General features: G+C 32.8%; 1 long non-coding RNA gene across 1 annotated transcript; it reads left to right on the top strand.

Annotated features, from left to right (window-relative positions):
* The first annotated feature begins 9,843 nt into the window (after positions 1-9,843).
* LOC145934015 (uncharacterized) lies at positions 9,844-19,308 on the top strand. Its single transcript, XR_014424973.1, has 10 exons — positions 9,844-9,918; positions 10,692-10,894; positions 11,688-11,890; positions 12,684-12,886; positions 13,752-13,954; positions 14,820-15,022; positions 15,888-16,090; positions 16,956-17,158; positions 18,024-18,226; positions 19,086-19,308. It is a non-coding gene; the product is annotated as an uncharacterized LOC145934015 (long non-coding RNA).
* The last annotated feature ends 884 nt before the right edge of the window (positions 19,309-20,192 follow it).

Here is a 20,192-nt window from a genome sequence, read left to right as displayed (position 1 = left end):
TGCGGTTATAGCATTTAATACAAAGTCTATTGCCACTTTCTTCAGCTTGGTAGCCAGATATTCGTAGGCATTTTATTCATATAGTTCTGGAAAGTGCTTTAACAAGGGATGTGGGTTGTATTTAAAATTCTTCCCGATGCACATTTTGCAATTAGTAAGTATAGCGTTAGTATTTATTGTTGTTAAAGTTTTTTTTATGCGTATAAAGTAGAAATATTTAGTACGGTTGCTGCATTTAAGCAGAAATTAAGATGGTTTATTAGAAATGGAAAATTTGTTAATTAGTTAATTAATAAAAGATGTCAGGTGATCCGTAAAACAGTGTTGATAAAAAGGAGAACTGTTTCCACCTGAAGTTGATCCGGGGCCTTAGGGGCAGTTCGTAGTCACAGACGATGGAGAGCTGTTAAAGAGGATAACTGCTTTAGGCCCTGGAATAATGTTTCGTTGGCGCTGCCAACATCTGTAAACAAAGATGATACATGTTATTTTATCCTGGTTCAACATGTGCAATTTTTAACTTGTTAACGTGAACAATTCTGGGTTTATTTTTGACTAATAATTTGACGTTGCACTGCGGTAGAACTTCTATAATTTCATGGGGTCCGGTATATTGGTCGGCGAATTTTCCTTTTGCAGGTTCCTTTAGTAAAAATACACGTGATCCTACTTGAAAATTTTGTTCGTTAACTTTTCGATCGTAATAATGTTTACTTCGTTCTTTAGAGTTTATGAGGTTTTTGCGTGCGTCTTCTTGTGTGTCATGTATTCTGTTAAATAAATCAGTCAGATAATCTCGATAGGTAGTCTCTAGATTTCCTTCGACAGGTGGGTGAGCGGAGGGTAATCGGGCTATTCTACCGAAGATTAACTCAAATGGTGGGTATTTAGTTCCTTCATGAACACTAGTGTTATAAGAAAACATTGCCATGTTAATATGACTATCCCAGTCTCTCTCTTTCTGGACCTGAATTTTAAGATATTCTGTCAGTACATGATGTGATCTTTCAAGAGAACCGTTAGACTGAGGATGATAGGCGGTAGTTTTAAAGTGTTGTATATTAAACATTTTAGCTAAATTTCGTATGAGACCAGAGAGAAAATTAGTTCCTTGGTCCGTAAGGATGGCTTTAGGAGCGCCGTATATGCAAATGAAATTTCTGGTGAGCGCAATAGCAATGGATAAAGAATTAGCTTCTCTTAAAGGAACGGCTACAGAATATTTAGTCAATAAATCTTGCATAGTTAATATATATTGATTTCCAGAATTTGTTATAGGGAGAGGACCTACTATATCGAGAGCTACTTTGTCGAATGCGGCCCTAGGTGTATCTGTAATTACCATGGGTTGTCTTGTTTTTACACGTGTTAATTTCTTTAACTGACATTGACGACACCTCTGAATAAGATGCTGTATATCTTTTTTCATAGTGTTCCAATGATAATAAGGCCTTAATCGGTTATAAGTTTTAGTTACTCCTTTATGACCACCGTGAGCGGAGGAATGATTCTCGATAATGAGCGTTTCGCGTTCTTCGGCAGGGGGAATTCGAACTAAGTTTTCGCAGACTGTAATGTGGATGGGTAATTCTCTCAAAAATTCTTGAATTTGGCTAATCACGTATCGCCATGGTATATCGTCGAAACGATCAGTTTTACTGATACTAAAGGAGGCTAAACGTAATTCGGTTACGGCATCTAAAAGGGAACGCATACAATTTTTTAACGTTTGTTGTTCTAAGCGCGAACGATTATTTAATCTTATAGGAATGGATATTAATGTTTTTGATTTAACTGTTTGTACATTTACTCTTTCAAACGTGAGGTTCTCATATACAGGTAGTAAATTTGCTTGTTGATATTCTTTAGCGCCGTTATCATAAGGAGTTCCATCCATTTGAATAAAAATTACGTGATCGTCTTTTTGTCTTAATAAACAGTCGCGGCTTTCGGTTACTAGAATTAAATCTGTTTCCCGTGGTTCTGCGAGTTGGAGTACTTCTTCATATATGTGATCTCCTTCGCGTAGGTCAATAACTGTTCTTCGTTTATTGTCGCCATCTTCGCTGCTGTCGTCGTCACTGGAATATTCTTCTACTATTACGTCAGGTTCCTGAGGATGTGGATTAGGTGGAGGAGTCTTAATAACTTCGCAATAAATATTAGGGTTACTAGAAACAGGTTCGACTAATGATTCGTTTGGAGGTTCATCATACTCGTGATTTACGAATAGAGGAATGGCGAGATTAATAGGTGGATTTCTGGATAAAGCATCTGCATTATTATTTAAACTCCCTTTCTTATATTGTATTTCGTATTCGTATTCAGCCAATTTTGTTCTCCATTTCCATAATCTGGAGGAAGGGTCCTTAATAGAATGTAACCATACGAGAGGTTTATGATCAGTAATAATAGTGAATTTCTTTCCGTATAAATAAGGTCGAAAATGATTGACGCAATAAACTATGGCTAAGCATTCTTTTTCGATAGTAGAATAATTTTGTTCGGCGTTATTTAACACGCGGGAGGTATAAGCGATAGGTAAATCTTTTCCGATTTGCCCTTGACTGAGTACTCCTCCGACAGCATATCCGGATGCGTCGGTTGTTAAAATGAAAGGTTGAGTGAAATCGGGATATTGAAGTATAGGTTCAGAGCATAAAGAGCGTTTTAGAATGTCGAAAGCCTCTATTTGCTTTTGTTGCCAATTAAACGTATTATTTTTCTTTAGTAGGTCTGTGAGTGGTTTAGCGACCTTGGAAAATTGAGGGATAAATCGTCTATAGTATCCAGCTAATCCTAGAAATTGTTTTATGTGTTTTTCATTTTTCGGAGGGGGAAATCTAACTATAGATGCTATTTTCTTTGGATCGGGCCTGACTCCGTCATCTCCGATAATATGACCGAGGTACGCTACTTCGTGATGTAGAAATTCGCATTTATCGGGTTGTAATTTTAAATTCGCGTTTCTTAATCTTTGCATCAATTTATTAAATTTAATTTCATGCTCTTCTAGAGATCTGGCGTAAATAACTATGTCGTCCATATATACGAATAATTCATTACCCTGTAATCCAGAAAGAACGTTATCCATTAATCTTTGAAAAGTCGCTGGAGCATTTTTTAGACCGAAAGGCATTCTTTTAAATTGATAATGACCGTATGGAGTTGAAAATGCGGTTTTAGGGGCATCTTTAGGAGCCATGGGGATTTGATGGAAACCGGAGGCTAGATCGAGAACAGAGAAATATTTAGCGGATCCTAATTGATCTAAAATATCAGTTATATTTGGGAGAGGGTATGCGTCTCCTATGGTTTTTTCATTGAGACCGCGATAGTCGATGACCATTCGCCATCTTTTATTTCCCTGCGAATCTGATTTTTTGGGTACTATCCACACGGGGGAATTATAAGGGGATGTAGAATATTCGATTAAATTATTGGATAATAATTCATTAACTTGTTTATTGATCTCGTCCTTGTGGACAGGAGGAAATCGATATTGTTTCGTATGGATAGGGATCTCGTTAATAGTGGGTATGAAATGCTGAGTGGCGTTAGTAGCTCCGAGATTATCGTCAGGAAGATGAAATCTGTCGGCATGATTATGAATTAATGATTTGACATTATTGAACTCCTCGGAGTTTAAATGTTCTAATCGTAGAAGCTGCATGGTAGCAGATGTGCGATCGCAAGAAGCTTCGTCATTGCGAACTTCTTCGAGATATGAAGGGTTATTATATATAAAGGAGAAGTCGTTACGAGCCCTCGGGTTGCAACGACTTGGGTAGAATTGTCTTCAAAATCTAATTGATCATTATGAATCACTGGGTGCCCTAAGGTTGCAGTGATATTTTCGTATCTAACCTTTTCATTGCATTCAGAAGAAGGACCATCGGTCGTCTCATTCCCTCGGGTTTTGACGACACCGTCTGGGATCGTGGATCCAGACGTATCCGCAAAGTCAAAATCTTCTAATTCGGCAGAAGGGACCTCTACGTGATAAGCACGGTCAGAGGTATTAATAATGGGTAGGTAAGCTTTACCGTTAATATTAGAGACTATAGCTTCTCCGAGATATACATCTTTGTTATACACGAAGCGAGGTATATATCCGTATGATTTATCTGGGTTAGTGATATTAATGAAAAAGGGCGAGACGGATCGCGGTCCGACGCGGAGAAAACTTGCCTCTGAGAATGGAATTCTAATATCGTCGTAATGTAAGCATCGATTTTTATAATCGATAGTAGCGGCGCGTGTTTTCAAAAAGGTGTTTCCTAAAATTCCATCCTGAGGAAAAGTGACGGTATCGGGAATTATATGAAAACAGGTAGGGAGACCAAGAAAATTTATAACAACGGAGCCTAAAGTCGGCATCACTTCTGAAGATAGTCCCTGAAGAGCTAGGACATCTTCTTCGCGAATTTTTATTTTTCGATCAAGACAGTGTCGTTTTATGAGATTTACTCCAGAGCCTGAATCGACCATGAAGAGGCAGTCTCCCTGAAGGTCTGGGGATGAAAGGACAACAGTGGGTAAGCTATGGGGTTTTGCTTTTTCTTCTATTCTTCCAATACTGGTGATAAGGTATGAGTCGGGCTTAGAGGTCGCACTGTAGTAACTGGTGCGCGTTGGAGAAGAGAAGGGCGTCCCGGTTGAGCATCGTTCCGGCGGGCGCCAATTGTTACCGGAACGCTCTGGGCGTTTCCCTGATTATTGTTACTGGTAGAAGGGTGAGGAGGGGAAGAATTATTTCCGAGGGAGCGTCTGTACGCGAGCTTGCGACATTCGTCAATAAGATGTCCGGGGTTTTTACAGTAGCGACAGATTTTCTCGGTAGGGTAATTAGGTCCGGGTTGTCCTGGGATAAGAGGTTTTATAAAGGGGATATTATTTCGTGATGATTTTGATAGAGAGGATTGTTGTGGATCATGAGTTATTGTTTGTTGCAATGGTCCGGATCTATTCGAGAAATCAGCGCGAGGAGGAATGTTAGCTCTATGCATGGACGTAGCCCGTTTGCGCGCATTTTCTGCTTCTAGAGTTTTTGATAATTTTATAGCAGTCTCGAGGACGTGGTCGAGTGAGAAGGCTCCTTCTAATTTAACTCTAATCAACAAATCAGTAGGGAGACCGTTAACGAAACTAGTACTAACACTACGGTCGATGGTATCTTTGGTGGATTCGTCGATATCTCCGTAACAGTCGCTTTCTCCGTCGATTATAGCTGCACGTAATTCTTTTACTCTGGCTATATAATCGAAAATATCTTCGTTAGGTTTCATATAGATGTTTGCGAGTTCACCGCGATACTGATCTACAGATTTATTTGGACCGAAAATAGCTTTTAACTGTTTTGTTAATGAAAAAACAGAGTTATATTCTCTTCCTTCTACTGCGGAGTAAGCATGTCCTTGTAATTTATTAATTATAAGTTGCACTAAGTAATGTTCGTGATATTGTGGTATTAATTCGCGGGCACGTTCGCAGATTTTACTAAATTGAAAAACAGACATTTTGTGTCCGTCGTATTTAGGGATAGAATCGACTACGTCTTTAAAACGGATCGGAGAAGGTATGTCGACGGGACTAGTCGCATGAGTGTTTTCTGAAGGGAGGTAATCAAAATGAGCTCTTCTTTGATTGGATGCATCAGAAGTCAGACTATTATTAATACGTTGGTTTAAAATCTCTACTTGTCTGGGTAAAGCACTAAGGTGAGAGATTTGCTCAACTAAGGTAGTTAATATTGAGTCATGCTGGTCGTCTGATTTTTTTGTTTCGATTTCTCGTAATAGTGCTTTAAATTCGTCTGTCTTTTCCTGCAGTAATTTGTGTTGTTCTTTGAGTGATTTTTCTTTTTCTGTTAACATTTGACTAAAAATTTCAAGTTCGGATCGTGATACACCTTCCTCAGCCTCGGAGGGAGGATTAGAACTTTGCGATCGTGTAGTCGGCATGGCGCACTTACCTTAGAGAGAAATAAGAGGCTGAAAGAAAATATATTAATAAGATTAGTTACAGTGTTCGGTCGCTTAATCGGGACCGAATAGATGTCGAATTTTATAGATTTTGCGACGGGGATCTGTACGTTCAATTGTTTTGTAATCAGGATATTTGCATTCGAATTCTATTGGCGTTGGGTTGTAATCGATACTCTTATTTTCGTTAGATAGTGGTTCGGGGTCGTTTGTATTATTAGTTAAATTGTATAATTTGGTAAATAAGGGAAGGGGATTTTGGAAAGAGGAGATTGTTTCTTTGATCTGGAAATTAATCCTTTTAATTTGAACTCGACGCCCGCCTTTCCTGGGCATGAGGGAAAATAAAATGTATTTGAAATTTTAACTTATTTCTCAACTGTTGCCACACTCTTCGTCAGCGACAGTTGGTGTTGTTGCCACACTTCGTCAGCGACAACTAAGTCAAATCTCAAATCAAGATAATCATTTAGGAAAGGAATTGAATATAATTGAAAATTCAATCGTAATCGTCTGTTGCCACCCTCTTCGTCAGCGACAGCGATAATTGTTGCCACACTTGTCAGCGACAATTTGATCAAATTTCAAGTTACACTCGTTATTCACTTTCGATTTAAATTTTTAGAATTTTAACGCGAAAGAGGATTAATTCCTGAGACCTTTATACAGGAGGATCCTTATCAGTCCTTTAGGCAATCCCACCGCTGCCACCAAAGTTTTTTGGATTGTCACGTCTGGGTGATCTCCCTTCTCTCTCTATGCCTAGGCTAGTGAGAAAACGGGCGCTCTCTATTTTTGTGAGGCAACCTGCTTACACCGGCTATACCTCTGGGACGCCGAGAGCTAGGACCGAAGTTACGGATCTAGGGAATGTTGTAGGTCACAGGAGTGGGGTATTAGTTACTAGTTGGGAGTATCGAATCTATTAGCGATATCTTCGATGTCGTTTAAAATAGTTATGACTTGATCGAAAGTTATTTTACCATTCAAATATTCATAGATCAAATTGAGTATTAATTGGTAAATTGTATTGCAAATTAAGCCTTGAAGTTGTTTATTCATCTGGATGATAATAATAATTCAGGGGCTAATTAATAAAATGAATTTGATATTTATTTAATCGTCTGTGAATTCGACGCTTATTTGAGCACCAGGGATATGAAGATTATCTAAGCAGACTATGAGTTGATCGATATCAATAGTTCCTTCTAAAACGTCAGTTAGTAGCCCGATAATTATATTTATAATTGAATTTGCATCATCGTTTGTTAATCCTTGGACGTCTAATTCAGTAGATCTGGGTAGCATTTGAATTAATTGGTAGAGGCAATGATGAGAATAATATATTTATAATGAGTTAGATAAGGATTATCGTGAGATAACATGAAGGGGAACTAGAGAGAGTGAGATATCAATATCCGATACGTCTATTCATTTGGTTTTAAATATGAATTCAAAAGGAAGGTCGATGGTTAAGGAGAATGTCTTCGGGCATACAAAGGATGCCTGTCGTCGACGATGGAAATAACGTAGGGTGTTGATGGGAGCTTTGTCACCAGGCACTATCGCTGGGTGCTCGACAACGAAAGGAAGTTGAGGAAATGGCAGAAAGTTGCTTGTGCCTACGGTAAAAGTATGCGTTGCAACTATAGGTAAAATGAGGATTGGACCACGTCCAGAGCGAAATTAATTCTAGAATTCTATTTAAGAATTCTTACGCGATATATTGTCTCTTGTTATCGATATTATTAGGCGAGAGAAGGTAATGAGAAGTTGTCTTCGGGCATACGAAGGATGCCTATCGTCGACGATGGAAATAACGCAGGGTGTTGAGGGGAGCTTTGTCACCAGGCACTATCGCTGGGTGCTCGACAACGACGGGATGCTGAGGAAATGGTAGAGAGTCGTATGGACTTACGAAAGGTACGTCCAACGGCTAGAGGTAAAATGTGGATTGGACGACGTCCGAGTGATATCAAGAGTACTGTTTCTACACGTTAATATTGCTAGTTTCTGATATTGATACCTTGAATAAATTATGGAAAGGTAGTTAGATTCTAATTTGATAAATACCGATTGACAACGGGAAACTGTTAGCTGCATGCAATGCTTAACAGTGGATTTCGTTTATTTGTTTTAGGAGAAGGTAGTGATTGAAAGAGAATTGTCAGTCTAACGTAACTTAGAATTAAAATTGGCGTGTTAAATAGTCTGGGTAATTATAAGTACTTACCTTGTGATAGACTGTGAACTTCAGGCAGTGGATCGTAATACGCTCGTTCGCCTTCTTCCCTTCTCTAGGACCTCGGTCGCGGGATGTTTAGCAAAATCAACGTATTCGAGTTTTGAAGCACAAGAGTTCTTTATTTAACTTTTACTTTATAATTCTATGCGCGACTAACAATTTGAGTATGTCGACGCAGTTGACGGCAAACGCGTGACTTTATACAGAGTATCGTAAGGCTACAGAAATTATGTACTGTAGAGCTACGGGGGGATCTCGATAATGAGATGCCGTAGAGTTACGGTGAGATGCTAATGATGGTATGCCGCCATGAAGTTAAGAATTAAGGGTTTATATCAAATCGAGAAAAATCTGAGTGTCGTGTGCAATTCCCTTTTGGTGGGGATTTCTAAGAAAGACGTTTTCTTGGAATATGTCACAATAAATTGTACTAAGAGGTCACGATACGGTGACCCGCAGGAGCGAACGCTCTAGGTGTCAACTATCAATTTACGAGTTTTAGATAATCTGGACCGGATATCGAAGTTAGGCGGTGAGCTTGAGATGAGGAGCGACGATTCCAAGAAGTGTCTAATTTATTATTCTTTTGTGGTTTGAACGCTAGCATCCGATAACGCGAGGGAGATAACGGACGGAAGCGGCTTGTCACCTACGATCGGCACTTAATTACTTGCTGATTGTGAGCTGATTTTAGAGGGGTCTGCGCATAGATGCATGTTAAAGTTTCTTGTAGTTCGCCAAATATTCATTTGTACGTTTATGGAATCATTTCTTATATAATTTATTTTATGTTATTAATTGGAATTTTTAATGATTGATAATTTATAATAAAACTTGAGTTTAATGCAATAGGGTAAGATTAAGTTATTTCTAAATTATAGAATTATGATTCCATAACGTAATATCGAGACTTTCTTGTTCTCGTTTGACTTAATTCTATAATAAAATATTCTCTTTAATTATATCCACTTGGGCCTTATTTATAAGTCTCTTCATTTAATAATTTACTCAATAAATCTTAATAATCTTGGGTTTGTTATCGAAATCATTTAATGACTGAAATAAGGCTTCGTAAATATAATTGCGGATGAAATCTTAAAATATTAAGTGTTTGAACACTTTTAGTAATTCATCGAATGCTTGTCGCAGGCTTGTCGTTACAATGCATCGCAAGATAAGGATTTATGGAACCTTCCTCATAATAATTCTGTCAGTGATTAAAATACTTCTAAAACTCATTATTATAAGTCTTAAATTGTTAAGTAAAAGTTCGACAAGTTATTATGTTTCTGATTCCATAAATAATATTATTATATTGTTTAATTAATATTGAATATTCATATATAAGTGGGTTAGTCATGATTAAAATATATTCTTATTGCTAAGGGTTAGTTTCATTTAATAATAACTGGTTAGTTGAAGTATACGCTCAGGGGTCTCGGATGACGTTTGATTGGTCGGATCGCTAGTTCCTGGTAGCGGCTAGTTAGAACTAGATAACTGGAGACCCTAGATTTGGTATGGTTAGTAATTAATAATATAAATGCTTGATTTTAGTCTAAACAATTATATGTAAAGAGGAAAATCATTAATTATCCTTAAATTTTAAGTATTGGCGCAGGAAAAACAGTAGCGCGCAAAAGTATGGTTTCGCGAAAATGACGGGACGTTACACATATATATGAATATGTATGTACATTTATGTTTATGCATATATATGAATATGTATGTACATTTATGTTTATGCATATATATGAATATGTATGTACATTTATGATTATGCATATATATAAATATGTATGTACATTTATGATTATGCATATATATGAATATGTATGTACATTTATGTTTATGCATGCATATGAATATGTATGTACATTTATTTAAATAATACCATAAAGAAACAAATGTAACGCGTGCTTTGTAATATTCTAATAATAAAAGTGCGAGATAGTCTGTACAGACTGAAAGCATTTACTTTAAAAGATCAAAAGAAAAAAACAATAACACTCATGATTAGCAGAAACAGTAAACCGTTGAAAGCATAACGTAAAGCACTCACTGAGCCATTTCTTCTGCTGAAAGCAGCCTATACAGTTGTGTGTGGTTTTTTCGTATCAAGAGAATAAAGTGATTTATATTTGAATTGTTAGAACGTTAAAATGCCAAGCGAGGTAATAACTTTGCAGCTTGGCCAATGTGGCAATCAAAGTATTACATGTTATTTTGTCTCATATAATATAAATCCTTTTCATACGTTTTATAATTTTTTGATACAAATGCTACGATATTTCCAAACACTTGCAAATATGAAAATAACGAATATCTTTATCGTCTTTTTTTTTACATTATGCCTCAATTTTACAAACTTAAAATTTCTCTTTTATTATAATTTGTAATAAAACCTATATATTTTCTTTCTTAGAATAAAATTTATATATTTTTATACATTTTATTTATAGTTGGATTTGAGTTTTGGAAGAGATTATGCACAGAGCATGGAATCAGCCCAGAAGGAATCTTGGAAGATTATGCAATAGAGGGAACGGATAGAAAGGATGTCTTTTTTTATCAAGCAGATGATGAGCATTACGTACCACGAGCTGTGTTATTAGATTTAGAGCCCAGGGTTATTCATACTATTATGAATTTTCCATATTCAAAGGTAGTACGCATCTGGAATATGTATGTACATTTATGATTATGCATATATATGAATATGTATGTACATTTATGTTTATGCATATATATGAATATGTATGTACATTTATGATTATGCATATATATAAATATGTATGTACATTTATGATTATGCATATATATGAATATGTATGTACATTTATGTTTATGCATGCATATGAATATGTATGTACATTTATTTAAATAATACCATAAAGAAACAAATGTAACGCGTGCTTTGTAATATTCTAATAATAAAAGTGCGAGATAGTCTGTACAGACTGAAAGCATTTACTTTAAAAGATCAAAAGAAAAAAACAATAACACTCATGATCAGCAGAAACAGTAAACCGTTGAAAGCATAACGTAAAGCACTCACTGAGCCATTTCTTCTGCTGAAAGCAGCCTATACAGTTGTGTGTGGTTTTTTCGTATCAAGAGAATAAAGTGATTTATATTTGAATTGTTAGAACGTTAAAATGCCAAGCGAGGTAATAACTTTGCAGCTTGGCCAATGTGGCAATCAAAGTATTACATGTTATTTTGTCTCATATAATATAAATCCTTTTCATACGTTTTATAATTTTTTGATACAAATGCTACGATATTTCCAAACACTTGCAAATATGAAAATAACGAATATCTTTATCGTCTTTTTTTTTACATTATGCCTCAATTTTACAAACTTAAAATTTCTCTTTTATTATAATTTGTAATAAAACCTATATATTTTCTTTCTTAGAATAAAATTTATATATTTTTATACATTTTATTTATAGTTGGATTTGAGTTTTGGAAGAGATTATGCACAGAGCATGGAATCAGCCCAGAAGGAATCTTGGAAGATTATGCAATAGAGGGAACGGATAGAAAGGATGTCTTTTTTTATCAAGCAGATGATGAGCATTACGTACCACGAGCTGTGTTATTAGATTTAGAGCCCAGGGTTATTCATACTATTATGAATTTTCCATATTCAAAGGTAGTACGCATCTGGAATATGTATGTACATTTATGATTATGCATATATATGAATATGTATGTACATTTATGTTTATGCATATATATGAATATGTATGTACATTTATGATTATGCATATATATAAATATGTATGTACATTTATGATTATGCATATATATGAATATGTATGTACATTTATGTTTATGCATGCATATGAATATGTATGTACATTTATTTAAATAATACCATAAAGAAACAAATGTAACGCGTGCTTTGTAATATTCTAATAATAAAAGTGCGAGATAGTCTGTACAGACTGAAAGCATTTACTTTAAAAGATCAAAAGAAAAAAACAATAACACTCATGATCAGCAGAAACAGTAAACCGTTGAAAGCATAACGTAAAGCACTCACTGAGCCATTTCTTCTGCTGAAAGCAGCCTATACAGTTGTGTGTGGTTTTTTCGTATCAAGAGAATAAAGTGATTTATATTTGAATTGTTAGAACGTTAAAATGCCAAGCGAGGTAATAACTTTGCAGCTTGGCCAATGTGGCAATCAAAGTATTACATGTTATTTTGTCTCATATAATATAAATCCTTTTCATACGTTTTATAATTTTTTGATACAAATGCTACGATATTTCCAAACACTTGCAAATATGAAAATAACGAATATCTTTATCGTCTTTTTTTTTACATTATGCCTCAATTTTACAAACTTAAAATTTCTCTTTTATTATAATTTGTAATAAAACCTATATATTTTCTTTCTTAGAATAAAATTTATATATTTTTATACATTTTATTTATAGTTGGATTTGAGTTTTGGAAGAGATTATGCACAGAGCATGGAATCAGCCCAGAAGGAATCTTGGAAGATTATGCAATAGAGGGAACGGATAGAAAGGATGTCTTTTTTTATCAAGCAGATGATGAGCGTTACGTACCACGAGCTGTGTTATTAGATTTAGAGCCCAGGGTTATTCATATTATTATGAATTTTCCATATTCAAAGGTAGTACGCATCTGGAATATGTATGTACATTTATGATTATGCATATATATGAATATGTATGTACATTTATGTTTATGCATATATATGAATATGTATGTACATTTATGTTTATGCATATATATGAATATGTATGTACATTTATGTTTATGCATATATATGAATATGTATGTACATTTATGCTTATGCATATATATGAATATGTATGTACATTTATGATTATGCATATATATGAATATGTATGTACATTTATGTTTATGCATGTATATGAATATGTATGTACATTTATTTAAATAATACCATAAAGAAACAAATGTAACGCGTGCTTTGTAATATTCTAATAATAAAAGTGCGAGATAGTCTGTACAGACTGAAAGCATTTACTTTAAAAGGTCAAAAGAAAAAAACAATAACACTCATGATCAGCAGAAACAGTAAACCGTTGAAAGCATAACATAAAGCACTCACTGAGCCATTTCCTCTGCTGAAAGCAGCCTATACAGTTGTGTGTGGTTTTTTCGTATCAAGAGAATAAAGTGATTTATATTTGAATTGTTAGAACGTTAAAATGCCAAGCGAGGTGATAACTTTGCAGCTTGGCCAATGTGGCAATCAAAGTATTACATGTTATTTTGTCTCATATAATATAAATCCTTTTCATACGTTTTATAATTTTTTGATACAAATGCTACGATATTTCCAAACACTTGCAAATATGAAAATAACGAATATCTTTATCGTCTTTTTTTTTACATTATGCCTCAATTTTACAAACTTAAAATTTCTCTTTTATTATAATTTGTAATAAAACCTATATAGTTTCTTTCTTAGAATAAAATTTATATATTTTTATACATTTTATTTATAGTTGGATTTGAGTTTTGGAAGAGATTATGCACAGAGCATGGAATCAGCCCAGAAGGAATCTTGGAAGATTATGCAATAGAGGGAACGGATAGAAAGGATGTCTTTTTTTATCAAGCAGATGATGAGCATTACGTACCACGAGCTGTGTTATTAGATTTAGAGCCCAGGGTTATTCATACTATTATGAATTTTCCATATTCAAAGGTAGTACGCATCTGGAATATGTATGTACATTTATGATTATGCATATATATGAATATGTATGTACATTTATGTTTATGCATATATATGAATATGTATGTACATTTATGTTTATGCATATATATGAATATGTATGTACATTTATGTTTATGCATATATATGAATATGTATGTACATTTATGCTTATGCATATATATGAATATGTATGTACATTTATGATTGTGCATATATATGAATATGTATGTACATTTATGTTTATGCATGTATATGAATATGTATGTACATTTATTTAAATAATACCATAAAGAAACAAATGTAACGCGTGCTTTGTAATATTCTAATAATAAAAGTGCGAGATAGTCTGTACAGACTGAAAGCATTTACTTTAAAAGGTCAAAAGAAAAAAACAATAACACTCATGATCAGCAGAAACAGTAAACCGTTGAAAGCATAACATAAAGCACTCACTGAGCCATTTCCTCTGCTGAAAGCAGCCTATACAGTTGTGTGTGGTTTTTTCGTATCAAGAGAATAAAGTGATTTATATTTGAATTGTTAGAACGTTAAAATGCCAAGCGAGGTGATAACTTTGCAGCTTGGCCAATGTGGCAATCAAAGTATTACATGTTATTTTGTCTCATATAATATAAATCCTTTTCATACGTTTTATAATTTTTTGATACAAATGCTACGATATTTCCAAACACTTGCAAATATGAAAATAACGAATATCTTTATCGTCTTTTTTTTTACATTATGCCTCAATTTTACAAACTTAAAATTTCTCTTTTATTATAATTTGTAATAAAACCTATATATTTTCTTTCTTAGAATAAAATTTATATATTTTTATACATTTTATTTATAGTTGGATTTGAGTTTTGGAAGAGATTATGCACAGAGCATGGAATCAGCCCAGAAGGAATCTTGGAAGATTATGCAATAGAGGGAACGGATAGAAAGGATGTCTTTTTTTATCAAGCAGATGATGAGCGTTACGTACCACGAGCTGTGTTATTAGATTTAGAGCCCAGGGTTATTCATACTATTATGAATTTTCCATATTCAAAGGTAGTACGCATCTGGAATATGTATGTACATTTATGATTATGCATATATATGAATATGTATGTACATTTATGTTTATGCATATATATGAATATGTATGTACATTTATGTTTATGCATATATATGAATATGTATGTACATTTATGTTTATGCATATATATGAATATGTATGTACATTTATGCTTATGCATATATATGAATATGTATGTACATTTATGATTATGCATATATATGAATATGTATGTACATTTATGTTTATGCATGTATATGAATATGTATGTACATTTATTTAAATAATACCATAAAGAAACAAATGTAACGCGTGCTTTGTAATATTCTAATAATAAAAGTGCGAGATAGTCTGTACAGACTGAAAGCATTTACTTTAAAAGGTCAAAAGAAAAAAACAATAACACTCATGATCAGCAGAAACAGTAAACCGTTGAAAGCATAACATAAAGCACTCACTGAGCCATTTCCTCTGCTGAAAGCAGCCTATACAGTTGTGTGTGGTTTTTTCGTATCAAGAGAATAAAGTGATTTATATTTGAATTGTTAGAACGTTAAAATGCCAAGCGAGGTGATAACTTTGCAGCTTGGCCAATGTGGCAATCAAAGTATTACATGTTATTTTGTCTCATATAATATAAATCCTTTTCATACGTTTTATAATTTTTTGATACAAATGCTACGATATTTCCAAACACTTGCAAATATGAAAATAACGAATATCTTTATCGTCTTTTTTTTTACATTATGCCTCAATTTTACAAACTTAAAATTTCTCTTTTATTATAATTTGTAATAAAACCTATATATTTTCTTTCTTAGAATAAAATTTATATATTTTTATACATTTTATTTATAGTTGGATTTGAGTTTTGGAAGAGATTATGCACAGAGCATGGAATCAGCCCAGAAGGAATCTTGGAAGATTATGCAATAGAGGGAACGGATAGAAAGGATGTCTTTTTTTATCAAGCAGATGATGAGCGTTACGTACCACGAGCTGTGTTATTAGATTTAGAGCCCAGGGTTATTCATACTATTATGAATTTTCCATATTCAAAGGTAGTACGCATCTGGAATATGTATGTACATTTATGATTATGCATATATATGAATATGTATGTACATTTATGTTTATGCATATATATGAATATGTATGTACATTTATGTTTATGCATATATATGAATATGTATGTACATTTATGTTTATGCATATATATGAATATGTATGTACATTTATGCTTATGCATATATATGAATATGTATGTACATTTATGATTATGCATATATATGAATATGTATGTACATTTATGTTTATGCATGTATATGAATATGTATGTACATTTATTTAAATAATACCATAAAGAAACAAATGTAACGCGTGCTTTGTAATATTCTAATAATAAAAGTGCGAGATAGTCTGTACAGACTGAAAGCATTTACTTTAAAAGGTCAAAAGAAAAAAACAATAACACTCATGATCAGCAGAAACAGTAAACCGTTGAAAGCATAACATAAAGCACTCACTGAGCCATTTCCTCTGCTGAAAGCAGCCTATACAGTTGTGTGTGGTTTTTTCGTATCAAGAGAATAAAGTGATTTATATTTGAATTGTTAGAACGTTAAAATGCCAAGCGAGGTGATAACTTTGCAGCTTGGCCAATGTGGCAATCAAAGTATTACATGTTATTTTGTCTCATATAATATAAATCCTTTTCATACGTTTTATAATTTTTTGATACAAATGCTACGATATTTCCAAACACTTGCAAATATGAAAATAACGAATATCTTTATCGTCTTTTTTTTTACATTATGCCTCAATTTTACAAACTTAAAATTTCTCTTTTATTATAATTTGTAATAAAACCTATATATTTTCTTTCTTAGAATAAAATTTATATATTTTTATACATTTTATTTATAGTTGGATTTGAGTTTTGGAAGAGATTATGCACAGAGCATGGAATCAGCCCAGAAGGAATCTTGGAAGATTATGCAATAGAGGGAACGGATAGAAAGGATGTCTTTTTTTATCAAGCAGATGATGAGCGTTACGTACCACGAGCTGTGTTATTAGATTTAGAGCCCAGGGTTATTCATATTATTATGAATTTTCCATATTCAAAGGTAGTACGCATCTGGAATATGTATGTACATTTATGATTATGCATATATATGAATATGTATGTACATTTATGTTTATGCATATATATGAATATGTATGTACATTTATGTTTATGCATATATATGAATATGTATGTACATTTATGTTTATGCATATATATGAATATGTATGTACATTTATGCTTATGCATATATATGAATATGTATGTACATTTATGATTATGCATATATATGAATATGTATGTACATTTATGTTTATGCATGTATATGAATATGTATGTACATTTATTTAAATAATACCATAAAGAAACAAATGTAACGCGTGCTTTGTAATATTCTAATAATAAAAGTGCGAGATAGTCTGTACAGACTGAAAGCATTTACTTTAAAAGGTCAAAAGAAAAAAACAATAACACTCATGATCAGCAGAAACAGTAAACCGTTGAAAGCATAACATAAAGCACTCACTGAGCCATTTCCTCTGCTGAAAGCAGCCTATACAGTTGTGTGTGGTTTTTTCGTATCAAGAGAATAAAGTGATTTATATTTGAATTGTTAGAACGTTAAAATGCCAAGCGAGGTGATAACTTTGCAGCTTGGCCAATGTGGCAATCAAAGTATTACATGTTATTTTGTCTCATATAATATAAATCCTTTTCATACGTTTTATAATTTTTTGATACAAATGCTACGATATTTCCAAACACTTGCAAATATGAAAATAACGAATATCTTTATCGTCTTTTTTTTTACATTATGCCTCAATTTTACAAACTTAAAATTTCTCTTTTATTATAATTTGTAATAAAACCTATATAGTTTCTTTCTTAGAATAAAATTTATATATTTTTATACATTTTATTTATAGTTGGATTTGAGTTTTGGAAGAGATTATGCACAGAGCATGGAATCAGCCCAGAAGGAATCTTGGAAGATTATGCAATAGAGGGAACGGATAGAAAGGATGTCTTTTTTTATCAAGCAGATGATGAGCATTACGTACCACGAGCTGTGTTATTAGATTTAGAGCCCAGGGTTATTCATACTATTATGAATTTTCCATATTCAAAGGTAGTACGCATCTGGAATATGTATGTACATTTATGATTATGCATATATATGAATATGTATGTACATTTATGCATATATATGAATATGTATGTACATTTATGTTTATGCATATATATGAATATGTATGTACATTTATGTTTATGCATATATATGAATATGTATGTACATTTATGCTTATGCATATATATGAATATGTATGTACATTTATGATTGTGCATATATATGAATATGTATGTACATTTATGTTTATGCATGTATATGAATATGTATGTACATTTATTTAAATAATACCATAAAGAAACAAATGTAACGCGTGCTTTGTAATATTCTAATAATAAAAGTGCGAGATAGTCTGTACAGACTGAAAGCATTTACTTTAAAAGGTCAAAAGAAAAAAACAATAACACTCATGATCAGCAGAAACAGTAAACCGTTGAAAGCATAACATAAAGCACTCACTGAGCCATTTCCTCTGCTGAAAGCAGCCTATACAGTTGTGTGTGGTTTTTTCGTATCAAGAGAATAAAGTGATTTATATTTGAATTGTTAGAACGTTAAAATGCCAAGCGAGGTGATAACTTTGCAGCTTGGCCAATGTGGCAATCAAAGTATTACATGTTATTTTGTCTCATATAATATAAATCCTTTTCATACGTTTTATAATTTTTTGATACAAATGCTACGATATTTCCAAACACTTGCAAATATGAAAATAACGAATATCTTTATCGTCTTTTTTTTTACATTATGCCTCAATTTTACAAACTTAAAATTTCTCTTTTATTATAATTTGTAATAAAACCTATATATTTTCTTTCTTAGAATAAAATTTATATATTTTTATACATTTTATTTATAGTTGGATTTGAGTTTTGGAAGAGATTATGCACAGAGCATGGAATCAGCCCAGAAGGAATCTTGGAAGATTATGCAATAGAGGGAACGGATAGAAAGGATGTCTTTTTTTATCAAGCAGATGATGAGCGTTACGTACCACGAGCTGTGTTATTAGATTTAGAGCCCAGGGTTATTCATACTATTATGAATTTTCCATATTCAAAGGTAGTACGCATCTGGAATATGTATGTACATTTATGATTATGCATATATATGAATATGTATGTACATTTATGTTTATGCATATATATGAATATGTATGTACATTTATGTTTATGCATATATATGAATATGTATGTACATTTATGTTTATGCATATATATGAATATGTATGTACATTTATGCTTATGCATATATATGAATATGTATGTACATTTATGATTATGCATATATATGAATATGTATGTACATTTATGTTTATGCATGTATATGAATATGTATGTACATTTATTTAAATAATACCATAAAGAAACAAATGTAACGCGTGCTTTGTAATATTCTAATAATAAAAGTGCGAGATAGTCTGTACAGACTGAAAGCATTTACTTTAAAAGGTCAAAAGAAAAAAACAATAACACTCATGATCAGCAGAAACAGTAAACCGTTGAAAGCATAACATAAAGCACTCACTGAGCCATTTCCTCTGCTGAAAGCAGCCTATACAGTTGTGTGTGGTTTTTTCGTATCAAGAGAATAAAGTGATTTATATTTGAATTGTTAGAACGTTAAAATGCCAAGCGAGGTGATAACTTTGCAGCTTGGCCAATGTGGCAATCAAAGTATTACATGTTATTTTGTCTCATATAATATAAATCCTTTTCATACGTTTTATAATTTTTTGATACAAATGCTACGATATTTCCAAACACTTGCAAATATGAAAATAACGAATATCTTTATCGTCTTTTTTTTTACATTATGCCTCAATTTTACAAACTTAAAATTTCTCTTTTATTATAATTTGTAATAAAACCTATATATTTTCTTTCTTAGAATAAAATTTATATATTTTTATACATTTTATTTATAGTTGGATTTGAGTTTTGGAAGAGATTATGCACAGAGCATG

Source organism: Prenolepis imparis, unplaced genomic scaffold (genome assembly GCF_030444845.1).
Source record: "Prenolepis imparis isolate NDT839.2.m4 unplaced genomic scaffold, iyPreImpa1.0 SCAF_3, whole genome shotgun sequence".
NCBI lineage: Eukaryota > Metazoa > Arthropoda > Insecta > Hymenoptera > Formicidae > Prenolepis > Prenolepis imparis.
This window is presented reverse-complemented; position numbering and strand designations above follow the sequence as displayed.